Source organism: Hirundo rustica, chromosome 6 (assembly GCF_015227805.2).
Source record: "Hirundo rustica isolate bHirRus1 chromosome 6, bHirRus1.pri.v3, whole genome shotgun sequence".
Lineage (NCBI taxonomy): Eukaryota > Metazoa > Chordata > Aves > Passeriformes > Hirundinidae > Hirundo > Hirundo rustica.
This window is the reverse complement of record NC_053455.1, coordinates 45,265,696-45,291,513: the sequence shown is the minus strand read 5'-3', so window position 1 is coordinate 45,291,513 and position 25,818 is coordinate 45,265,696. Positions and strand designations below refer to the sequence as shown.

The 25,818-nt window shown below is 44.2% G+C and overlaps 1 protein-coding gene across 3 annotated transcripts in view; it reads right to left on the bottom strand.

Annotated features, from left to right (window-relative positions):
- The window catches only part of KMT5B (lysine methyltransferase 5B), a 28,009-nt gene extending 22,612 nt beyond the window's left edge, over positions 1–5,397 (bottom strand). The window contains exon 1 of one of the 3 annotated variants that reach the window (XM_040067523.2): positions 4,883–5,397. The gene's annotated coding sequence lies outside the window, so the exon portion shown is untranslated. Of the gene's footprint in view, positions 1–4,192; positions 4,299–4,882 lie in introns of those variants that run through there. The other 2 variants (XM_040067524.2, XM_058421084.1) reach the window with 2 other exon arrangements.
- Between the last annotated feature and the right edge of the window lie 20,421 nt (positions 5,398–25,818).

Genomic DNA, 25,818 nt, shown 5'->3' with positions numbered 1-25,818 from the left:
GTTAGATCAGCTCTGTGAAGATCTGCCACTGACTGACTGATGTAAACACTTAATGACACCTACTCTCAAACTTTGCTTTTCTTACTTCTCAATTACTAATTTTACAGGTCTGTATATGCTAACTAACCCTCATTCTGCCATGTTTTTATAACACTGGCAATGAAAAGCATTAAAACAGAAACTACATTCAAGATTTGTACGAAATTCAGTCTTGGTGTCTTCCTTTGTACACCAGGACTGAACTCCATGCTGTGCTGTGCTCCAGCTCAAGAGCAGTGCAGGTGAATGAAGTTCTGACTGTAGATGAATCCTGTACTGTAGCCAGCAGTCTGGAGGAAATGCTGTCCGTGGTGCTTTCTGACAATCACCAGGTACAGCAGCCACAGCGGGCTGAAGGAAAGGCGTTCTCTGCACCGAGAAGGAAACCCATCTTTCACAAAGGCTGGCTGGGCAGGGTGAGTACTGTCCGTGCCAATATACTTCTGCTTAACCACTAACAGCAATGACAAGGAAGGTACCACTGCAAAGGTAAGAAGCAACATGGCCACAAAATGATGCTCTAACTATACTAAACGTTAGGAAAAAAATACTTTACTCTGCTCCAAAACAGATTTATGTAGACAGCAACATAAGTACTCCTCAAACAGAATCAGGTAATTTAGTGATGCATAGCAAAATTCTGGTGAAAAATCATTGTTTGTTTGGACTCATCAGCCTAATGAGCAAGAAAACCTTTGTCTCCATCCACTGCTGCCTCTATATTCTAGTATCAGCCCAATGACACACTTGAAGACTCCAAGTGTGCTTCTTCAGCCTCTATTCAATAGGACAAGAGGCAATGGGCAGAAACAGATGCACAGAAGTTCCACCTGAACACGAGGAAGAACCACTTTACTGTGCGGGTGAACAGCACTGGAACAGATTGCCCAGAGAGGATGTGAAGTGTCCCTCACTGGAGATACTCGGGATCCATCTGGACACAGCCCTGTGCCGTGTGCTCTGGGACGGCCCTGCTTGAGCAGGGAGGTTGGGCCAGAGAACCCATGGAGATCTCTTCCAACCTGACCCATCCTGTGATTCCTTCTCCCAGTACCCAAAAACTGTTTTCCAGACATGATATCAAAAGCCAGAAACAACAGCCAGGATTCCTTTTCCCATGAATATCACAGCTGCTAGTGCCAACAGAAAACCTGTAAGGGAGCAAGAGATGCACCACTAACCACCACCATGTGGTATTTAATGTATCTCCTGAAGTGATTTGTTCTCACTGCTTTCTACATCAGATTCATACTGACAAGTCCTTTAGGAACCGAGGGTGAAAAGGCAGAGATGAGCACTACCTTCCCATTCAAGAAAACACTCAAATATACTTCCACCATACATGCTTTGAAACTCTTGCTACAGAGCTTTGCCATCAAAATCTAACATGACAGCTGGACCACTTCGGAGCTCAGGTTTACCTATAACTGTGAAGTTTACCAGCACAATTAGAGCTTCCAAGGGGCCTTTTGTATTTCAATATAAATGACCACACTGCTTTATTAATAACACCACTACTCTTTAAATTACATTGCCTTTAACAATTCTATTATGGTCGTTTGGCAGGCACATTTCCTCAAATGCCAAAACAGAGCTCAATTGCATTTGGTACCTCTCATTGAGGTATCTGGCATTTCACTGGCAACAGTACTCTTAAAAATGAAAACTCAATTTTCATTTACTTGGTTCTAAATTTATTAAACCTATTAACACTTCCTGAGCATTATTTGCATGTCAGTAACATTCAGAAGCACCATTCAACAACTGAAGCACAAAGACAATTAGTATAGACAGGCAATAGACCTCCTTTAAAACATAGCTTACAGATTTTTCAGTAATACATTTAAGAACTCAAACACCTACATTTTGCCCTGCCTTTTTTTAAATTAACAATAGCTGCAAGAAAGTTTTCCTCAACAAGACAGCGACCTAAAGCAAACATGACACACACACAAACCCCAACAACCAAAAAGCAACAAAAAAACCCCACCCACAAAAAACCCAAAAAACACTCCCCTCCACACCCCCCCCCCCCCCAAAAACCCACCAAAACAAAACCACAAACAAAACAGAACAAAAAAAACCCCAACAAAAACAAACAAACAAAACCCCCCCAAAACCTCAGCCTCGGCTCTTCTGGACAAATCAGAGGTACCATGAGAAAAGACATAGGTTTCATCATTAATAGCCCTACAAAATGTAACAGACCTTTGAATCTGGGAAGCAAAGCAAAACTGTGCAACTAGTTTTCCTATGGGATCACTAGAATAAAAATGACTGATGAAAATGAAAGCTGAAGGAAAGCCTGCACAGCTATAAGGAGCTATTCAAAACAGTCTCAGGTCTTATTTTGGTTACTGCATTTGGTTCAGTAAACTGGATCCTCAGAAAATGTTCTTGAGTGTTTCTTTTCAGCTAGTTAGTGCTGAGATTAAGCTCAGTGCAGAACTGGATACAGATTAATAGTGGCATGGGGAGGCTTAAGACTCTGCCACAGCTGACTCAGGTCAGTCCAGACTGTTTCAGGATGCAGGTTTGGGACAACACACCTGGATCTAAAACTGGCCCAAATCCAGCAGCTGCTGCCCCTTCTCCTCTGCCCTGCCATGTCCTCCACTGGCTGCTTTCTCGGGGTGAGGCTGAGCACAGCACCCCAAAGCCTGTGTGATTCCCCCAAGTCACTGCAACAACTCCAGCATTCAGCAGTCACAGAGACAATATAAAAGCTTGCTGCTTCCAGGAGAGGGAGAACCTCCTTCCTCCCACTTGCCAATTCACAAAAACATCTGCACCAATTCCAGTGCTCTGTGGACCTCTCCATAACCCAAATTAACTCTGTTTGTGTGCAGCTATGTGACTCACACAGGTTCAGGTTCAGTTCAGGGCAGCCCCGACAAGGCTGGATCAAACAGTTCAATGAAGACTCCAAACCAGTGTAACTCTAAAAGTAATGCTGCTGCCTCCCCATCTGCTTGTGCCCACTTCCACACCATCCTCCCTCTGTGCCAGCAAAACAAGCGCAGAGCCAAGTGACCCAAATGATTTGGTCAACAAATCAGGGGAGTTACCGGACAAATCTGAACCCAGCTGCTTCAACTATGAGTGGATGTTATGGGGCAGGGGGAACAAACAAGGTCAGGGAAGTGGTCAGGAGCGCTTAAGCTGGGACTTCTCTGCATCCTCAAACCACAGCTCTGGTTTGACACTTACCATGCTGACTTGAGCAACTGTCTGTTGCCTTAAAGCATGTGCTGTCTGCAGTGAAGGGCACACTGGGAAATGTAGTCCTGGAAGAGGATAATGCTAACAGAGCAAAAAAAGCATTCAAGAGTCCTAATCAGTCCTGTTACTGAGTATACCAGAATACATCATCCCACTCATTCATTTTATATGCACTACATTAAGCAAGTGCTTTAAATAAGTCTGAATTTCCAGTTTGTGAGCTCCAGTGGGTATAAAGCAGAGATGTCTGCGTTTACCTGGTGCTAATAACAAAACAGCCTGATAAAGAAACAGTAACATCCAACTTTCCAACCAAGTAAACCTTGATTTCCTCCCGCATTGTTACTTACAAGGAAGAAAGCAAAGAACTGAAGAGAAAAGTTCAGTATTAATGAAAATTGAAGCAGCGACATCCATAGTTATAGTGGTCAGATTATGGAAACAAGGCATGGCTCCATGAGAACTTAGTCTAAATACATTTTAACCTCATTGATAAAAACCTACCAGTATGTATTTATAGTTACACTATTAAACACTGATCAGATTGCCATCTCATATCACAGAATCAATTAGGTTGGGAAAGACCTCTGAGATCATCGAGTCCAATCTGTGACTGAACACCACCCTTTCAACCACACTATGGTATTAATTGCCACGTCCAGTCTTTCCTTAAACACCTCCTGGGACGATGACTCCACCACCTCCCTGAGCAGCCCATTCCAATGTCTAATCACCCCTTCTGTGAAGAAATTCTTCTTAGTGTCCAACCTAAACCTCCCCGGCACAAACTAAGACAGTCGTCTTGTCCTTAGACACGTTTCTCTGCACCGAACTTAAAGCACCAGGAAACTCCACAAAGTTCTACACTCCAGTTCTGACACTGCCCGCGACACACCCTGACAAAACACCACGCACTCTCCCTCTCACTCACCGGTTTTCGCGTTTCCGAGAGTAACGTCTTAAAGGTAACTTCACTTTAAAGTTTCGGATACAGATGTTGGACAAAGACGTGCCTTTTACCCTTTCCCTAATGGCACGTATCCTCCAGTGAAAAATCACAAAAAACCCCAAAACACCCAACCAAAAAAAACCCCAAAAAACCAAAAAAACAAAAAACCAAAAGACCCCCAAGGCAACCAGTCCGGCCACTCCATCAAACCGAGGCAAGATCGAGAGGGTGACTAAAACTATCAACCCAGACGTCAAACTACTGGAAGCGGCCAAACCTCCCGGCCCAGACGGCAGGGCCGGGCCGGCGGAAGGGGAGCGGGACCGGCTCCGGGCCGGGCGGCACCGCCCCCGCGCCCGCTGCTGCCCCCTGGCGATCTCCGCACGCCGGCGCCGCCGCACGCCCCGGCCCCGCGCGGCCCCCACCGCCCCCGGCCCCGGGGCCCAGCCCCGCCCGCGGCCGCCCCTCCGCCCGCGGGTCCCCGCTGCGCCCGCCGCTGTCAGCGCCCCGACAGCCGCCCCCGCCCTGCCCGCGGAGGCCCCGCACGCTGCCGGACCCCGGGCGCGGTTCCTCACGGGCCCTCCGCGCTCGGGGGCGCAGCCCCCTCACAGCCCTGGCGCCTCCCCCGCCCCACAGAGCGCACACAGACCCTTCCCAGAGACCCAAACTCACCGCCCCGTGCCGGGGTCCCCCGACGCCGGCGCTGCCCCCGCTGCCACTGGGGGAAAATGAATCATCAAAGGAGAGGGTGCGGGGGGGGGGGGGGGGGTGGGGGGGGAGGGGAATGAAGCTGAAGGGGGGAAAGTGAAGACCGAGCCAGGGAGGGGCGGAGGGAGGAGGAAAACTAAGGAAGGGGAGAGGAAAAAAAAAAGCAGCGATAGTGATAAAAAATAATTCCGAGTGGGGGGAGGAAAAAAAATGGCGGATTAAAATCCAAGATGGCGGCACCGAGGGGCGAGCGGCGCAGGGGGGAGGCGGCGGGGAGAGCCGCCTGGAGATCCCTCCGCCGCGCCCCGCGAGAAAGAGTCCCCCGGGCTCCCCGGCAGAGACCCCGCGGGGTGGCGGCGCGGACCGGCCGCCCCTTCCTCCTCCTTCTCCTCCTTTCCTGCGGGGAGCCCTCGTTCCGCCGCCCTGCCGAGCCAGGCGAGCGCCGCGCCGGCCGCCGCGCTCCGAAGTTTCTTCTTGTTCCTCCCGGCGGAGCCCGCGACCTCCTCGCCCCGTCCGGGGAGACGCCGAGTGCCCCTGCGCTCCCGGCGGCGGAGGGACACCGCGGACACCCTCAGCCGCGCACTCCCGCCGCCGCGGAAGGATACACCGCTCGCAGGGAAACGCAGCCCGCCCCCAGCCGCGCCGCTCCCCGCCGCCGCCACCGCCTCCTCCCGCCTTCGCTTCACCGCGGGGGCAGCCGAGGCAGGGCGTCCGGCCGCAGAGCGGGGATGGCGGCGGCCGCGGGGCCCATGACCGCCCGGCGCGGCGGAGGGATCCCGCCGAGGGAGGGGAACGAGGCCCAGGTCGCCCCGCACGGCGGTGTGTGCGGGGAAGAAGTCCCGCTCCGGGATCCCTCCGCGCGGTGCTGCCCTTTAAACGCGGGGGACTCCCCGCCGCGGGGCGCGCACCGGGACGGAGCCGGGACGCGTTTCGTCGTGCCGCCTCGCGGTTCCCGTGCCGGTGTCGGGGATCCGCGAGGCGACAGCTCGCCCTACCCCGCCTGAGAAGGGAGCGGGACCGCAAACCCAGCTCTTCCGGCACCTGCTCCCCCCCGCGCCGCTGCCTGACAGCGACATTTAAAAATGGCCCCCGCGGGCTGGAGGGGCTGGGACGGCACCTTCCTCCCTCCCTTCCCGTCCCCGGGGCAGCGCCGAAAGGCAGCGGCGGCGGGGCCGGCAGCGGGCGGTGGCCGCGGCCCGCACGGAGCGGCGGCGGCAGGAGCGCCCCCCCCTGGCGGGGCACGGCCGTACCCCCCGCGCCCGAACAAAGGTGGCGGCGTCGGTGTCGCGCCCTGTCGCGATAGCGGGGCGGGGAGGGACGGCTGTGATCCCGCCCGAGGGCAGGAACGGGCACAATTACACTCTCCTGTGGGGAAAAAACCCCCTTGTCAGTGCAGTAGGTGTTGAGCGCCCCGCGCTATATTGGCGAGGTTTGGAAAGCTGAGAGGCCAACGTTTTCCTGCTGGAAGTGCAGGAATTCTGCGACGTGCGTGATATTTCATGTTGCCTATTCTGTATTTTGTTGTACAATAAGCTTGTGGCAGTACAAGCTATTCTCAATTAGGAGCTTTAGTTTTATAAGTTTCCCAAAGCTTTTGGATTGTTTGCACTTGTTCTAAGGCAACCAGAAATGTCTGTGGAAGAGGGAAAGCTTTTCCGTGTAACATCTACACTGTCAACAGCTACTCACCCAGAATACCAAATCCTCAGCTTTATGCATAGTAGGATGCTAAAGATTTTCAATTGAACATAATTTTGCATGTGACTGTTTAATTTTGCTTTAATAACACCAGTGAGACCATATTTGGAAATGCTGTGTGTCTCAACAAGCCAAATCGCTAGGCAAATTGATTTTACTCTAATTTGATAACAAGAAATTGCCTCTGAAGCTGAGATTTTTGCCTGCCCAGTTGCTAAACCAGGTTAGCATAGACTTTTACAGGTGAATTATCAACGCTTAAAAGATTTCATTCAAAGCAGAATGGACTGTCAGCAGCATTGCAAGCAGCGGCGATGATTTTAGTAACAATGTGTGTATATAGCTTTATAGTACACCAGGTTGCTTTGTAGGTTTATGGGAATGGCCACGGTCCTCTTGGAAGGTTGGATATTGCTAGATTGGAAGATGCTGGCTTCAGTCTTTATGGCAACAAGAGTTTTCCATAGCTCTGGCAATGGCTGGTGAATCCTTAGCATGGTTGAAAGCAGCACACACAAAACCCCCTATTTACATCCTTTCCCTAGACTCCAGCAGGTGATCTGGTGACAAAGCCCTGGCTACATCTGAAAGGACAATTTTTATTTTTTGTTAAAGAATTCATTTATCTGACACTTATTTCTTCTGTTCTTCTGGTTACAATTGCAAAAGTTTAATGAAAAAATAATCACTACTTCCACTTCAATTACAGTTGGGTTTGTTATTTCTTCTGCATTGTAGCAATTTTGCATTGTAGGCTTTTGATTCAATAGAACAAAATCGTGTCTTCAAAAATAACAAAGCTGTGTGATCAAACCATGGTCAAATCATGATAGGATGCTTCAAGAATAAGTTTACTATGTTAAATGTACCTTTTGCTTTGTTTGGTTTGGGTTTTTTGTTTGTTTTGCTTTGTTCTGGTGTGGGTTTTTTTGTGTGGTTTTTTTTGTTGTTGTTTGGTTGTTTTTGGGTTTTTTTTTGGTGTTTGTTTGTTTGTTTGTTTGTTTTGTTTTTGTTTTAGGAAACTAGCAGATACATGGCAACTATCTCCCACTAAATGTAATTTGGCTAATTTACTATATTTTATATAGCATGTTCAGACTTCAAGTTAGAGGCTGTTTAGGTTAGTTTCAACATTGTTACACTTTTTAAGTTTACGTTACCACATCAGCCTCGACGCTCACCAGAACGTGAAAAATCTCAGGTAGTGAACCTCTGTTGTTTTCTGCTTAGTTATCAAAGGATGGGAATGATGGAATCGTTTGTTAAAGGTGTGAAAATTTCAGTCAGTCACATGTTACTCAAGATATCTGTGTTGATTTTGTCACTTCTGGAATGTTATTTTTTTTTCTGGTACTATTAGACCAAAAGATTTTCAGCATGCACCAAGTCCTAGACAAGTGTGTGTTAGCAAGAATCTGTAGCTCTAAATTTCCAAAGCAGTCTTCCTAAATTGTTACAGTTACAAAAAAATTTTGATTTTTTACAGATTTTATAGATGTTCCCACTTTGGGAATAGTTTTTACATTTTCAGCATCCCCTATATGCTATGACAGCACAGCTCTAATATTGTTAACATTTTTGGTCGCCCAGTTTTTACTAAAAATTTGTGGTTACTAAAATATTCTTGTGATGAGTGGTTTTGTATCTTTTAAGAAGCAAAGGGTGAACTTTAGACTTGAGTTGCGCGTAGAAGCTGCTGCACTGTGATCTCCGGGGCTTTGTGTGGGCCCAGACCTCTGCCCACGGCTGCAGGGTCAGAATCCAGTCCTGAGCCTCCCTCTTCCAAACCATCCCTGCAACAAAACCTTGCCATTGAAATGAAGCCAAATCCAGCTTAAGCTGAAAAAGATACAGCTCTAGCTGAGCAAATGGTGCTCTGTGCCTGTGTGCCCCCTCGGACTTTATTTGCAAATCTGCTTTACAGGCCGTGGCAGCGGATAATTTGGAGAACTGCAAACACACAACTATGATTGAAAGGTCCATCACCTGCTTGACAGTTCTACTCTGCCATGCAGGCATTGGGGGTTTATTTCTGACTTTTATTCTGCAGTGCTTTTAACAGAGACCCAGCATCAGCAGCTGTGACACAGACATCTGGGAGTGTTCTTGTGCCAGTGTCAGAGCCGACTCGTCGTGTATGTTCTGGCTCTTTAGCACGCCTGCCAGGCTCTAAGGCACCCTCGTGCCATAAAAGTTTAAAGCACACCATGACTTGTGCTATGTCTTATGTAGAACTTGTGTTGGAATTCTAAACTGGAAGTACTGTGCCCAAATCCTTACCACCAGTTCTGACAGTCTTAAGAGCCCATCACCTAGTAGAGGTGAAGTATGAGGAAGCAGGGAGTGTTACAAGGAAGGAACCAAAGGAAATAATCAGGTGTAATAAGCCTGATCTTTCATTTATGGTGGTGTTTTATATTCTGTACGGGGCAAGGAGATGCTCTGTAGCCGTGACTTTCACTACTGGGAAGAAATGGTGTGCAAAGAGGTAACAGGTTTCACATTGCAAACAGCAACACTCTTCTGTTGGCGTGGTCACACTGAGAATTTGTTTCCTTTGTGTGCTGGCTGAGTAAATACCTTCCTGTGGTACCTGTGAGGGGATCAGTCCCTTCCCTCCGTGCAGGAGCAGGATATTAAGCATCAGTCACTGTGCCTCGTCTGAGGTGCTGGCAGGTGGACCCAGGCCAACAAGGTGTGACCACCTCTGGCTGATGTCACGAGTGGGTTTTGACTGACAGTCACAAACCCGAAGCTGGATATCACAAATGACTATACTTAGGAAGAAAGTAAAAACTGTTTCCCACCAAAGTCTTATTAATTTATCAAAAATGTACCTATTCTTAGTAGCAGATGGTCAATAATAGATGATAGATAGCCTCCTCTGTGTAAATTAATGGCTGTAATTCACTTGAGGGGATCTGCTGATGTCATAAGCTGCCAGAGTGCAGCTTGAGTGATTTATTAACAGCTGCAGAAATCCTAGACTGAATGACATCCTTGTAGTCACTTAGGGTCTGCAGATTTTTATTTATAAAATGTGTAGGTTTGAATTTCTTGATGATTATAGGGATCTGTTCTGTGACTCTAATACAGGGGCACAGTGAAGAGATGCTGGCTATAAAAGCTCAGATGCCTGCCCGTGATTAAAGGCACATTTTCTCTGCATATCAACATCATTCCTTTTCTTTATTTTTGAAATCAGCTAATCAGTATCTGTAGAGGTTTAAGTAAGTCCTGTTTTGGGTTCTGTTTCCCCCCCCCCCCCCATCAAATATAAACCACGTCATTATTTTGAGGTACAGAACCTCTGTCACTCAGTGCTGTAGTCACAGCCTCTCCGCACACTGGGCTGTGTCCAGCACAAAAAGCTGCCAGAGGGTTGAGAGCTAAACAGAGTTTAGCTGTAAGTGCTATCTCTAATAATAACTGGATTTTGCTGTTTAAAAAGAAGGCAACAGACACAGAAGGCTAGAAAAGGTGCCTGGAAACCAAAAGTCTTTGTGTACAGAGAGGAGACTCTCCCTGTTCAGGGAGAAAATCTTTCTTCCATAAAATTCTTGAATGGTCAAAATAAAAATTATCTGAATATGCATCCTAGATTTATCACACCCTTCTAACATATGAACATATGCAAGAAAATGAAACAATATTAATTTCAATTCCTTTTTCCCCCTCCCCCCCAAAGTTGGAGCTGATTAGGATGATACTAAATCCTGTTTCTCAAACAAGGGATGCATTTCTAAAATGTAATTTGAGTGGCAGAGGAAGAGGAAAAGGGAGATGAGAATAAATTATGAAGAATTGTATGGCAGGAAGGAACAGTCAGAATTCATTTGCAAATAACTATGCACATGACATTTGCTAAAGATGCAGAATTTCTTGAGAGAACTCACAGCAAATGTTTGGATGCCAGTTAGAACCCAGTGAAAACTCTTGGGGTTTTCTCTCTTTTCTCTCTTCTCTGAGATTAGTTTTGTTTGTTGACAGTTAGATTCCACGAGTCCTTGGAATAGTGCTGCAGTTATTGTCCTCAGCAAGGAATGCTGATTTGCTATTGAGCAAATACTGCTTTGCTCCTGCTTTCCTTCACTAGTCTGTCAGTCTGACCTGTCTCTGTGTCAAGAGGTACAGATAGAAAGAAGGTGGTATTTGTACAGAAAACAGAGCTAAGATCTTGAAGAAAAACAGGCTCCAGGTATTGTTCACAGCCTTGAGGCAAAGCCCTTTCAATTCATTATGAGTTTACTAATTTCAGTGAGCCTGTTATTGTTCTTACAGTGTCATGGACAAAGCCCAATCACATCAGGGACCCACAATGTTAGATATTATACAATTACACAGAAAGGTATCAAAAAGGTATTTTAAATAAAGATGTAGGGGTTTTTGTTGTTGTTGTTGTTGGGGTTTTTTTTTAATTTTTTTTTTTTTTTTTTTTTTTTTTTTTTTTTTTTACCTGGAATGAAATGCTTGCTTCTGGATTCTTTTAAAATTGCTTATGGTTTTGTAGTAGCGCAGCTCTGGAAGCTTGACTCTCCTGGCTCACCTTTAACTTCATAGGAACTGTACATACAGCAGGTGACTGGCTGGACCACAGCTGGCCCATGGTTTGCAGCTTCCAGGGCAGTTGTAAGAGTATCCTCCATTTCCTCTTGAATTGTGCCTGAATCTATCCCTTTCCTTTTCAAACTCAGCTTAGGGTGGTTTGGGTTGCTTTACCTTGTCTCTTATGTGTCTTTGCTTTGCTTGCCTGCTTTGGATGCAGTTTGTATGAAGGCTGCTATGCAAAAACACTGAGAGCTTGGCAAGTATCTCCCTTAAGCTGTATTGATCTCTGTGATTTTCATGCTTTGGAGGGGGGAATTGTTACAGTCTTCCCAAAGCTCCATTGTTACTCAGAAATTCATTATATTGGCGTGAGTTTTCATTTTCTTTTGCCACATCAACAAGGAAGGCTGCTAATTCTGGTTTGGGTTTTTTTGGTTTTTGTTTTTTTTTTTGTAACCAGCCTTTTCTTCCCTGTACAGACAGGCAAATCTGTGCAAGACTACAGAGTCCCAAGGAGTTACGATACAGAGTGTTTCTCCCCATTCCTGATTATTCTGCAAGTTCTGAGACAATTTGTTCCACAAACAACAGCAAGATGCCTGGTGCTCTCAGTGCCCCAAGTCCTCTAAAAGAGAGACAAAGCACAGGTAGTTGTTACAGCTGACTTAATCCTGAGTGGCCACAGAAGAAATAATGGACTGCTTACTATCTCTCATGGTAAACAGTAGTGTTCTGCTGTGCAGACTCTTTGGGCTGCCTGGACCATACCTGTTAGAGGGGAGGAAGGAGTTTCATTCATCCATTACAGATTGCTGAATCCAAGGAGATGGTATTTGCAGTTCTGTTACTGAACACTCTCCAGCCATGTGAACAGCAGTGGGAACCTGTGTGTCCAGTGATAGAGCAAAACCATGGATTTCACCTTGCAAGCTTTGTCCTTGTAAGAAGTTTGGGTGGGTGCTTTTCTTTTCTTGGAGGAAGTTATTTTGGGTCTGAGGGTTTTTTTTGGTTGTTGTTTGTTTGTTTGTTTTGTTGTTTGTTTGGTTTGTCTTTAAGCATACAGGATTATGGAATATTTCTCATGGATACTGATCTGATTCCACCTGAGTATGCTGATCAAAGTGTTATTTGTCCATCTATATTTATCCGTGTTACTTGTACTAGTACACACCTGGAAAAAGTAGTGTCTGTTTCTAAAATGATCCAAAGAGCAGAAAAAGGGCAAAAAAGGTACAGAAATGCACTTGTTTCATATTCTTGTTGCAGATTTTCATGCACTGACACTGTTCTGCCATTATCTAATTATGGAATCTAACAGTAATTTCTTCTCATTTCTGCTTTTGGATTTGTTGGAGAGATATGTGGGTATTCATCTTTCTCCCTCTCCTACGAGAGCCTGTCAGGTGTTAGGCTTTTTCTGATGGAGGATAGTTCTCAGGTGATTTGTTGTTGTTGTTGTTGTTGTTGTCTTTGGTGTTTTGTTTTGTTTGTTTGGGTTTTTTTTAATTTATGGGATGCTCAGTTCTTTTATGCTCCATCAACACTAAAGAGTTACCTCACAGTGAGCACTGGATGCACATGCAAATTATGTATCCCTTCTGACATAAACCACACAGGCACTTTGCCAAGAGTAAATCCCATGAGTAGGGCAGTAAATCAAGCACGATATTCTCTTTTCCCTGTGGATACCTCCAGCCCCAGCTATTGTTTCCAGAGAGGCTGCCTTACCCAGAAATGGTGCAGTAACATGGATAATTTGTGTGCCCATGATTTTGACTTCATATCCCAGGGCTGGTACAAGAATATTTCCTCTCTTTGGGGGGAAGAAAAAAAAAAAAAGGGGGGGGTGGGGTGGGGCGGGGAAGGAAAAAAAATAGAGATTTTCTGTCAAGTGGCAAAAAATAAGTTGAGTGCATGTCTGCAGCATTTCCATCAAGCAAAATGGAGTTTGCTTGTCCACTGCTTGCTCAGAAAGGCAAATAATGTCTTCTACCGTGTGATTACATTATTTTGGAAGAATGCAAGAGGTTAATTTACAGGAGGGAAAGATGAGGAGTTTAAAAAAAAAAAGTCTCTCTATTTTTGCTTTATTTATGTACTTTGGGGAAGAACGAAATATCTGAGCTGGAGTAAGTTTGGACCAGATGATCTATCAACACCTGCAGCAGTGGAAAATGTCTCAGGATTTAATATATGCAACTACTGAGCATCTTTTTTTCTTGCATGTCTGCTACATTGGAGGCTTGTGTCTTATGGAGGTAGCTTTGATAGCAGTTTGGAAGGAAGCCAGAAAAAATCTCTTTCAAAGCCAGCCAATTTTTGTTAGACATTGGGATACAGTACCAGCTATCAGTTATATGGGAAAAACCACTTTGGTTTTATTTGATGTTGAAAGACATACAGGAGTCTTGGTGTTCCTCTGGTGGTTCAACTCTAGAGTGCAACGTATCTCCTTTGCTGTATCGCCCTTGCAATTCTGCAGATGGGAGTGTCACACCATTTTACACGATGTTGGCCATGAAACTATTTGATCAGCCTCAGGAGAGGTTCATGAAGATCCAAGAAAATTTCACTCTACAGAGATGGAATTTTCAGTGACTTTCCCTTTGGTTTTTCAAAATCATTATCCATATAAGGTACCAAGTTTAGACTTGGTAGAGATTGAGAGAGATTGTTGCTCTGCTCTTTTGGCAGAGATCACTGTAAAATGTCACAAAGTGTATGCTTTTTGGTCAAAATGCCCAGTTGCCTACTTTGTTCATGTAACGGTGAGTTCTGATAAAGTCTCTGTGATAAATAATTTGTTTACTCAGAGTGAAAGAAAAATAGACAATTTGTGCTTACTTTTGAGGCTTTCCCTCGGTGTGCTTGTAATAAGTATGTGGATCTCAGTGCAATGGAATTACAGGTTTGATAAGATGGCTTCCCTAAATATGACAGAAAGTCTTGCTGGACTGCAAAGAGCAATGCAGTAAACCTGCCTCGGTCATTATCACTTCAGGAACTGTCATAATTGACCTGCTTCCTTGTGGCTGTAAAGCACATTGAAATATGTTTCTGTAAAAAGCCTTTTCACTCTCCTCTCAGCTCTGTCTGAGAATGAAGCATGGAAAAAAATTTGGTTGCTGCCATGGAGGTACATGGAGGACGCTTGAGGCCTCTATTCTAAGGCATGGAAAGACTGTTATTCCTGGAGGCAGAATGGAAGGCAAGAGATGGAAATTTTATCTGTACTCATTTTTTTTTCATGCAGGCAAGTGAGAAATTATCAACACATCTGGACCGGTCTTTGCCTTGGCAAGAAGGGTCTTTTTTGGCTTGACACAGTTTTTTGGTTTGGTTGGGTTTTTTTTTTGGTTTTGTTGTTGTTGTTGTTTTGTACATGTGTGGAGTTTGGTTTTTTTCCCTTTTTTCTTTCTTTTTTTTTTTTTCCTTACGGCCTCCATCCTGATGACTTTGGCATTTGTGTGAAACCACAAGTGGTAGGTGTAAGAGGCAGGATTGCAAGCTCTGAAGTTGGTGAGTGGGCTGCTACTTTTAAATGACAGAAGGATAGAATCAGAAAAGAGGGGATGTAATGTGTTGTAGACATGCCTGCCTGTTCTTCTGACTTTGTTTTTCTGCAGAGAGCACCTTCCTCTTGGTTAGTTCTCAGAAGCTGTCTGTCTGCTTTTCTCCTTAGTTGTAACACTTCACTAGCAGTTTACAGAGGGAGCATAATGAAAACACAAAATCCTTTGCTGGAAATGATGCCATTAGAGGACAGGGGAAGGCTGGGATGGCAGATTCCTCATTGCTATTTCTAGTTTTGCATGTGAAACATTTCACTAATCTTCCATCTTCCTCTGTTATTTCATTGTCTTTCTAATCTTCTTTTTTTATACCCTATCAGTAAGTTAATGAAGTCTACTCCAAAGGTTTGCTATGTGACTTAAGAGTGTTTAAAAAGTGCATTGCAGTGAAGTAAAAGATCATCCTGAAATCCAGCCTTTCGCATTTTCCTCCTTTCCCTTTATTTAGAGGCAGAAAGGACTTGTATCCAGCTTTCTAGATGAACTAGAAAAAAAAGTTCTTTTTGATTTGCTGTAACTTCCTGACATGTCTTCTCAGCCTTCTGACAAAAGTAACCATGGTCATGGCAGTGCAGTGATAGGTCTTGCAAGATGAAGGCTGGCTGGAAATTTTGGCTTTCTTGAAATTTCTGTGGGTTTTGAAGATCTGTGTCAGCTTTCTAGGAGGGTATAGTTTCACCAGCAGGAGCAAGGAGGGCCCAGTGTGCAGATACTGCTTTAATGAGGTGTTGACAAAGAAGCAGCCTGTGCTCCAAGACTGAGGGCAGGTCTGGCTCACAGGATTCTGGGTGCTGAGTCTGTAGCTGAAGGCCAGACACTTAAATGCCAAACCCATTTATTTCTTTGAAGAACTTCAAGATGCCTCTGAGGGGAGGTGGAGACAAACAGGGAAACTTGGTCAGTGACACACCAGGATAAACAAGGATTTTCCCTGTTCAGAGTTAGTGAGAACATGGATGGAGTGATCAGAGTAGATGCTTGCACACATCTACATAATGCAAATTGGTTCGGCTTCTCCTGCTTTGCTATCCTTTCTCATTCCCATTACCTGAATACAAAAGAACATCTGATGATAGGGGAAATTTTTCTTGATTCTTCTGAATATTGATGGGAACCCCCTTTTTCTTTTAAGGAGCTCTGGCATTTCTAATCAGTGTTTTTTCACACAAAGAGGAACATGATGTGCCATCATGACAGAAAGCTGCTTCCAACATGAGAGGAAAGCTGAAGCCAGTGGGAAGGCCCCGGTTTCACTGAGGAACCTTGAGGGTAAGAGCAATGTCTGATTAGATGTTTAAGTAGTCTGATAGACTCTGTCTTATGAACAGAATTCCAGGCTTGAGATCAGGCATTAAGGACTGCCTTGTGTTCCTGGGCATAAAGGGCACTGTGTGTAAGGCCCAGCTGCCAAAGATGTTGCTGCATGTGCAGTGTTGCGCTGAATGCAGAGATTACTGCACCTTCACAGCAAGCCCTGAAGGTTTTCCTCAGCTGCCTCAAGAAATACAGCGACTTTATTCTTTGCTTTGAAACAGCTTCTGCGCTGAAACTGAGAAGTACAGAAGAATAGCCTTCCTTTTCCAGTCCAGCTTTGCTTTTGGTAGTGTGTTCCTCTCCTCAAGAAAGCCTTAGACCTGGTGTGTAAGAGCCATGTCTTTAAAGGACTCCACGACTGAAATCAGGACTTATTCTTTATTATAGCTCCCTCACAGGTCTTGGTCTTCTTTTCGTTATGGTTAAATAATATAAATTCACTTCAACTTTTTCATTGTAGCACCTAACATCTGATATAGGTATGCTCTTGGTTTCTGCTATCCTCTTTTGTCCAGAAACTATAGATACCCAGAACAGATCAATGCTTCCAACTGTGTTTTGTTATTGTTTGGGTTTTTTTTAATAATAAAATAAACTCCAGGATTCTAGGTTACAAGATCCTACCCTGCCTCAGCTTCTTTGTGAGGCTACAGTCTGTATATGATCCCCAGTCTGCCAGTCCTATTACACTCATAATAACCATTAAGCCTGTCCTCTAGGCTTTTATCCCTTCCATCCAGTATGCATCCCTTAGGTGTAGCAGGCAGAGCGTGTGGGACAGGGTTGGCCAGTCTCAGCATCCTTGCCCCAAAGAGGCCACTTCCCTGCGAAGCCCCCTCCCGCAGGCATGGTGTCAGAGCTGCTCTGACCATCTGGCCATGCTCAGGTTGGGCAGTGGCTGCCCCTCGTGAGGCTGCTGCATCTTTGAGCCTGAGCTCTGTGTGGGGATTTGAGGCCCTGCCTTCTGCTTTCACACAGAAATGCAGACGCTTCTTTTGCATTCTTCTTGCAATTGCTTTGTGTTAGGGATGGAGTTTTAGGTTATGAATTTGACAAACAAGCAGCAGCGGTCTGGTTACAGTCCCTGTTAAGCTTTTAAAAGCCAAGTGACCCCTCCTAAGTGAGAAGTCATCAGTGTAGAAGCCAGCTATTTGTTACTTAAGCCAGACACAAAAAAATGGGAAAAAAAAATCCTCTCTTAGCTGTTAATTTTTTTTCCTCATATGCTTGTTTACTCAAGGCAGAAAAATGTGTTTGGTTAAAATACTAGTAAGTGGAATTTCCAGGAAGGGCTCTGCTTTTGGTGTATTTTTCATCAGCATTTTGGAGCTCATGCCTAAGTGCTGTACTGCTGAGCTGTTCTGCTAGAGCATGTCCTAGCCCATATTCCTCTATGCTCCCTAAAGGAATGGAAACTCCACGGGTCATAAGCCAGTAATCTATTGATTCATGGTATCAGACAGACACTATAGAGCAGGCATTTTGCAAAATCCTGCTGCCTTAGTCTAGCTGTTCATCTGCCTGTTTCTGGTTGTGGAACGTTTTCTCATATCTTGTGGGTCACATGATCTGATTTTTATGTGAATTTCCAGTTTCTTTTTGAAAGTAAAAGGTTTGAAGTAAAAGGTTTTCTGAAGTGGAATTTTGCTGAGGAAATCTGTTAATGCACTGTGTCTCTGTAACCTCTTGTGGTGAGATGGTAGGTGTAGACAGGACAGACTGACAAGGCCATTTTTGTGGGGGCAAGGACAGCACAGAGTCAAGCTTTCAAACAAGGGATTACTGGATCCTTGTTTGCTCTCCTGCTGCTTGCAGTCTTATTTATGGGTCTGCTCGTAGTCCTTCTAATTTAGGAGAGAACTGTGAAAAAGGTGATTCATCCCTCATGATGCCTGACACCCTCTGACTCTCTGGAGCCTGGATAGTTTGTGCACCCTGTACAAACTTGGGTGACTGCATTAGTTTTGTGGCTTCCTGTGGTCAAGATTTGATCCTTTTGGGTCACCTCTCTGATTCCCTTGACCGTGGAAATACTGACATGCTTAGACATTGTGGCAGGGACACATGTTCTCTAATGGCCTTGGCAAAAGACACTAGTAAGCTTGGTTTACCTGTTTTGGCTCTCCTCCTCCTCATCTCAAAGTGGATTGAGAGTTGTCAGTTTTTCTGTCAGCCTCTCCTCAGTGCTAGAGCCATTTCAAGGTAACAGTGAGACCACGCAGGCCATGCCATCTGCAAGGTGTTGAATTTCTTGTTTGGGTTTGTTTAGTCAGCTATGCATTATCCTGCTGGCAGGACACGGGGCTGGACACAGATGAGGTCACCACAGCTGTCAGGGATGAATTTAGGTTAGGAATCTGGAGAAAATAGCAGTCCATGCTTGTGCCACCTGAAGGATTTCACACAGCTCTGTGCTCTACACACTGCTTGTGCCTCAGGATTAGCCATCAACTTCAAGAGTCAATGGGCAGAGTGTTTTCTTCAGGAAACAACTATTTGTGCTGTGCAATTTTTGCTGGCTTCTGGATTGCCAGATGAAATGTGATGCATGATGTCCTAAATGGATTGATTCCTGCTTACCTGGAGAAGAGGAACTGATACTGCTGGTTACAAGACCGTCTGGGGTATCCAGGCTAATAAACTCTTCAGTCACAAGGCAGGTGCCAGACAGGGACCTAGGACTTTCCTTGAAAATGAATTTCTGATTAAATGTTTTTCCCCCATCAGGCTGGTACCCTAATTTATTGGCTTCCAGTTCATATTTTGTGTCTATACTTGTTTTCCTGAGTCCTTAAAAATGCAGATGCCTGTGTGCATGCATTTGTCCAAAGTTTTCTAATGCTCTGAGCTGTGGGGACTTGGACATACTGCTTTCTGTGGAAAGCTGGTTCTTGTAATAAGTTCAAAAATTGTATTCTGTAACTGCTTAACATTCTCCAGTATTTAATAGGGAGATCCTGTTACCCTCCACAGGCTATGAACTTAGAAAACTGAGAACTAAATAGAGACCAGGAATTGTCCCAGTACTGAACTTCTGACTACCCATTTCTTGCTCACTGCCCCAAATTACTTCTTTTCTATAGCAGAACAATGTAATGATCTTACTTGCTCTCTTATGTTCCTGCAAGGGCAAAAAAATTACCAGGATATTTTAAATTAGCTCTTAATAAAGCCTTTCTGATTTATTGCAGACTCTTCTAGAAAGTTAAGCCTCCCATAAAAACCTGTAGCAGTGATTTGGAAATTTAATTATGTTTTTGCTTCAGAGGTTATGAAAAAAATTTCTTTGTGAGGGAGGGGAAGGAAGCTGAACTTTTAAAATCAGTCTCTTGTGCTGAGGAAGGCCAGCTAGAGCTAGGTTCATGAATAAAACTTGTTCTTATGGAGCAAGGTTTCTAAGCAAAGGAAAAGACAAGCCGTAACTGAGAGCCAGCGTTCAAGGAAGCTCTTGAGGCCAACATCAGCAAAACTTTTGGTTTATTACCACAGGCCAGGCACAGTTATATTGACGTAAAATAACGGAGCCAAAAGGGTATTACCATTTACCTCTGTTATGAATGCTAAGTGTTAGTGCACACGATTGCCCGTTCTGGGTGGCAGTGGGGATGACGATGCACAGACAGGACATTGCCACCATCTGTATCCCATGAAAATCCCTCATCACACAGTATTCACACGGAAGAGTTGCTGATGCTGCTTTCAGAAGGAAGAATGAGTGTCAGGGCCTTGATCTGTCAGCTTTAAGACCAGGTCATTGCCCTTTTCACCCCTTCTATGCCATTCAGCTAGTGCCTTTTAAAAGCTTTATTTGAGCCTTATATATTTACCTATAGCCACACATCAAAATCAATACCTTCTCTTTAGAATTCATTTGATGCATTACAGAACTGGAGAGAATTTCCAGTGGGAACACTGGAAAATTGGAGATTAGTTACCAAGTAAATATCTGAGTTCTGGTGCCAGAAGGCTGTTCTGGTTTTGTAAGCACAATTTAATTTTTTTTTTTTTTTTGGCTTTGTGTGTGTCAAAATCATAACTGAATGATTCTTGCTTGTGATTCTAAAGAATTTTGACTTGAGATCCTTTTCTCTTTTTTTCTCTCAGTGGCAGCTTCTGGAGTCTTTCCACTCTGGTTGTGGGAAAACCTGGTCTAATGAGGCTGCACAAGACCAAATGCATCCCCCATCTTGGTCCCCTGGGTCATCAGAGCTCTTCTTTGCTTTGTTCTTCCTGATGCTTAATCCGACCTGCTGTGCAAAGGAGGCTGCTCTAATTGAGTTTGTTCCCTACACAAATTCTTGTGGTAAACAACGGTTTTGCCATACTTTTAATTTTCATACTTTTCACGCTAGAAATCTTAACACTTCCTCAGCTACTGACTTTTTCTCCCCCAACAATTTGGGTCCAGCTGTTCATTTAACAAATAACGGTGTTGCTCTTTTCTTTTAGCACCCTCTAATAAACCAAGAGTAAATTACTGACTGACCTACTTACTGGGATTGTTTAAATAATCCTCGATATGACAGTACAGTTTGATGCTTTAAAATACAGGGCATACAATTTGCAATTTAAAAGAAGAAATATTGGATGTTAACACAAGTGGGTAACATAGTAGTCTGAGGAATATTATGTTTCATATCTAAAGTTCCCCTCCCTTTTTTCAGTCCTTTCAGCAACAGCATTTTGTTCTCCCCTCTTGTACATGAACTAGTTCCTGAATTTTTGAATGAATATTTCACCCATCTCTGAATGGTCTGGAGCTAAACAAAGATACATGTTTTCTATCTTTAATAGGTAGTAAGTTTTAAAGAGAGAACAAAACGCGTGCTTGCATTACACCATTTCTTGCTTTGTGCATTCCTTGTGCATCTCTGATATTTATGAGTGATGGCCCATTTAGAAAAGAAAAGCATTTCAGAAGTAGGGGGAATCACTAAGATACTAAAATTTCTTTCTTAAGAAGGTGATGGAAATGTTTCAAAGTCAACAGTCAGGCAGTTATCTTCCTGATTTAGCAAAATACTATACTTAATTCTACTTTAAAATTATTTTGTGTTAGAGATTTGTGCTTTAGCACTGAATCCAAATTTCTTTAGATCCACAGTGTCATAAGTTGATAATCATATTTGTCTGTTTGGGACCATTTCATAGAATCACAGAATGGGTCAGGTTAGAAGAGACCACAGTGATCTGATCCAACTTCCCTGCTCGAGCAGGGCCATCCCAGAGCACACGGCACAGGATTGTGTCCAGATGGATCCTGAGTATCTCCAGTGAGGGACACTCACAGAATCACAGAATGTGTAGGTGGGAAGAGACCTTCAAGATCATCGAGTCCAACCCATGCCCTAACTCCTCAACCAGATCATGGCATCGAGTGCCACATCCAGGGATGGTGACTCCACCACCTCCCCAGGCAGACTATTCCAGTACTTTATCACTCTTTCTGTGGAAAACTTTTTCCTAATGTCCAACCTGTATTTCCCTTGGTGCAGCCTGAGCCTGCTTCCTCTCGTTCTGTCAGTTGCTGCCTGGAGAAAGAGACCAACCCCCAGCTGTCTACAACCACCCTTCAGGGAGTTGTAGAGAGTGATAAGATCACTTCTGAGTCTCCTTTTCTCCAGGCTGAACAACCCCAGCTCCCTCAGTCGTTCCTCACAGGTCTTCTGCTCCAAGCCCCTCCCCAGCCTCGTTGCCTCCTCTGGACACGCTCAAGCGTCCCAACATCCTTCCAAAACTGAGGGGCCCAGACCTGGACACAGCACTCAAGGTGTGGCCTCACCAGTGCTGAGTACAGGGGAAGAGTCACCTCCGTGCTCCTGCTGGCTACACCATTCCTGATCCAGGCCAGGATGCCATTGGCCCTCTTGGCCACAAGGGCACTGATGACTCAGGGACAGCTTGCTGTCCACCAGGACCCCCAGGTCCTTGTCCACTGAGTTGCTTTCCAGCAGGTTCCCCCCAGCCTGTCCTGCTGCATTTTTTTTTTTTTTTTCCCCAGTAATAAGTAAGATATGAGAAAAGGTATTCTCCCCTCAAAATTCTCTGAATTTTCTTCTTAGTTGCTACCTTCTTCCTATTATATTGATTCCAGTCCCCATATTATAAAATTTTAACACACTACTGCTTGCCTACAGAAATAATTATCAACCAACTTCAAGTTTCATGTATGACAGAGTTCCAGATCAAATCTTGACAAGGATGGCTCTACTTTTGATTATTGCTGCACAGGTGTGGCAAACCCCCAGTTGTCTCTAAGAGATCTTCAAGGCAGTTGTATTCATCATAATTCGCCCTTTTTTATAATAAAGTTTGGCCTGAAGCTCCTCAGCATGGCTGCATTTCAGAGTTGCTGAATGCATGTCTTGGTCATCATTTTGAATAAGTTATTTCATTGCAAACTCACGAGTAACAGGATTTCTAATTTCCACTTTGTTGCTTAAGCAACCTCTTAGGATTTGGGCCTTCATGTCGATGTCTCTGAAGTCTTCCAACAAATGTGTGGTTACTGGCAAACTAAAAAATGTTGCAACTTCAGCTGTGTAGAAGCTTCTGCTCATACATACAACCTTGAGTTAAACAAGGACCATTTATTACACAGTTAAGAATCCTCTCTATATGGGTTTATTTGATTTCTGTTCTAACAAGGACAAGTGCCAGATATTACAAACAATAATGTCTGATCCAACATACTTTATTCTGCAAGAGGAAGGGCTTTGTTGAATGGGAAAGATCTCCACAGGAAGCTAAGAAAAAACAGAGCAATTTGAGGTGGTTAGAAAAATGTGTGAAACCTATCTTAGCAACTTTCAATAAAGAACTGGGAACTTCTGAATTAAAATGAAATGCTTGGTCACTTCAGTGTGTGTGGAGCAAGACTAAAAATACCCTAGTGATAGTACTCAGCTACTGGTTCTAACCAGGCATTGCATTTACATTCAAACATGATAATGAGGAAAAAAAAAAGGACTCAAGAAAGAAGAACTTGGCTTGGCTACAGAGGTTTGATAACTATCTGGTGGTAGTCGAAATACATGAAGAGAGAAGTTGTGGAGCCAGGTTTGTTTACCACATGTCTTACAGGGGAATTAGAATATAGCTCCTCTTGCCTAATTTTCAGACCTATGTACTACTGTCATGTTGTCTAGGAGACCAATGAATTACCTCACAACGAAAATGATGAAAGCATTGTTTTGACATGTGCAAGACTGGACTGATGAAGCAGTAGACCATATTACAGAAGCAATTGGATATTGACCCTATAGAGGGAAGGACTCGGTAGATAGAGCAATCTTTATTTCAATAGTGGAGACTAGGATAGAAGAAGAAAGGAGAAATTAATAAAATGCATGTAATGCCACTCAGCTCCATTTCTCCATCTGCTCGGCATCACAAGTGTTTAGTCAGCATTATTGGCAGAGGCTTATTCTAACACCTAATTCTTGTTCAGTGAGAGGCACTACAACACTTGCTAAATAAGAGTGCCAAAACTGTGCAAAAATTGGAGGGAAGAATGAAGTTCAGTAGATTCTTTGCTTTAACAAACACTTCTTGCCTGCTCTTTCCAATCAATTTATTCTGCTATATGATCACAGAGGGATCATTGTTAGTTGTCCTTATGGTAAACACTGCTAGGTATGTTAAATTTTTGACATTCTTTCTCTCTGTGTTTGCCTTCAGGAAAACTCCATGGAGATACTCAAACTAACTACAGAGTAGCAGGTGTAAATTAGCCTGTATGAATCTTTCTGCTGCATATGCTTTAGGGTTTTCAGGGTCTGGGCTAGCTCTTTTAATACTCCATGCTATGATGACATTGGAAGCCCACCAGTTTTCAATCCCCATATTGCTGTAAGTGAGGTTTTCCCTATGGCACCTGTTTGGTGTTCCTTAGAGAATGTTTGGTATCTGTTTTAGCACCATGAGGAAAGAGACTGCAGAATCCTTCATTGCATCAGCCTTTCTTAAGCAGCAGGGTGTCTCTGAATTTAATAGACATGTCAAATGAGAAGTGTTTCTTCAATTTGCAAAGAAGGATTGAAAGAAAAGAGGAGTAGAGGATTTTCTCAGCAGTCTCAGGAGCAGGATTTCTCACACCATTTGCATGGTCTACTGGGACACATTCCTTCTTAATTTCCATACCAGAGGTCAACAGGTGGAAGATCACGTCTCTCACTGGGAAAACCTGCTCTGAGACACTCCTTCCAAAGGGTTTGAAAGGGTGTGGTTGTTTGTGCAAGTCCCAGCAAGTGCCAGTTGCACTTCTTTACCTGGCTGGAAACCCTCTTGAAGCCTTCAGCAGTAAGGCAGTGCTCTGTCTGATAGGGAGCAAGCAAGAACACAGTATTCACAGTATTTAGATGTTTTGCAGGTCTGTGGACAACTTAAATTAACGCACTGGGAACCAGAGAAGAAATACAAGGGAAAAAGAAACACAAATTAAATAGTCAAGAGACTATGGTTATCTGGAAACTTGTCAGGATATCCTCTGGGCTCGTTATGGCTCCAGTGGCGTTTCCCATTATATCACACTACAGTCTAATCAAATAGAGAGTGTATATAATTCTCGGGACACTTTAAGGGACCTAAACTTGTACTTTTTCTGTCTAATTTTTTTTTTTTTTTTTTTCTTTTGGGCAGGCTTTGTGAATAAATTGTGAGAAAAGATGTTTCCTTCTGAACCACTTGTTTTGTACTAGCAAGAGAAGGTAGCCTCCTTTATTGCTCAACAAAGGACAGCTCTGCAGTGGAGTGTGTGTCTTGATAAATCAAAAGTATGCCCTGGCAAGGAATCGCTCCAATGAGATGGAGGTAGGGAAGACATTGCCATCGCCACATGGTCCTAGGGGCACAATGGCAGCTGGACTCAATGGCTAGTTGAGGCAAGATGTTTGAAAGAGCAACATCTCCAGGATGAACATAGGAAGAAAGCTTGGACTGTGCAAGTTGTTTTGTCCAACAGATGAAGCCCAAAAATGTTATTGTAGCAAAAGTTGTCTTCCTGAAGTAGCCAGTCTGAAACCTTGTGCACATGGCTTCTAAAAGTCCTGGAATCTCAGTGCCTGCTAGTTTGTAGAGATGAAACAGCATTAATTAGATAGCCCTTAAGAGTCTGGCATGGTGTCAAAGATGATCTTCAGCGTGTTATAAGGGAAAATTTGTGTTTGCTGTGATCTAATCTCTTTTGCTCAACAGTCCAGTGATGTCATTTAAGAGATGAGAGGAAATGAAGTGTGTTTGATTTTGTTGGGGTAGCATTAATTTTCTTCTCAATAGTAGTGTGGGTCTGTGTTTTGGATTTGTTCTGGAAACAGCTCCGAAAATTCAGGGATGTTTCAGTTATTGTTGAGCTGTTCTTACACAGCATCAAGGCCTTTTTCTGCTTCTCACACCACTCCACCAGCAAGGAGGCTGGGGGTGCACAAGGAGTTAGGAAGGCATGCAGCCAGAACAGCTGACCACAACTTACCAAGGGGATATTCCAGACCATACGGCATTGTACTCAACACATGAAGCTGGGGGAAGAAGAAGGAAGGGTTGGATGATGTCTGCCTTCCCTAGTCACCATTACATGTGATGGAGCCCTCCTTTTCTGGGGAAGGCTGAACTGCCCATGGGAAGTGAATTGAATCTTTGTTTTGCTTTGCTTGTGTACACATGGCTTTTGCTTTCCCTATTAAACTGTCTTTATCTCAACCCACAAGTTTTCTCTCTTTTACCCTTCTGATTCTCTCCCCCATCCCACTATGGGGGATTGAGTGAGTGGCT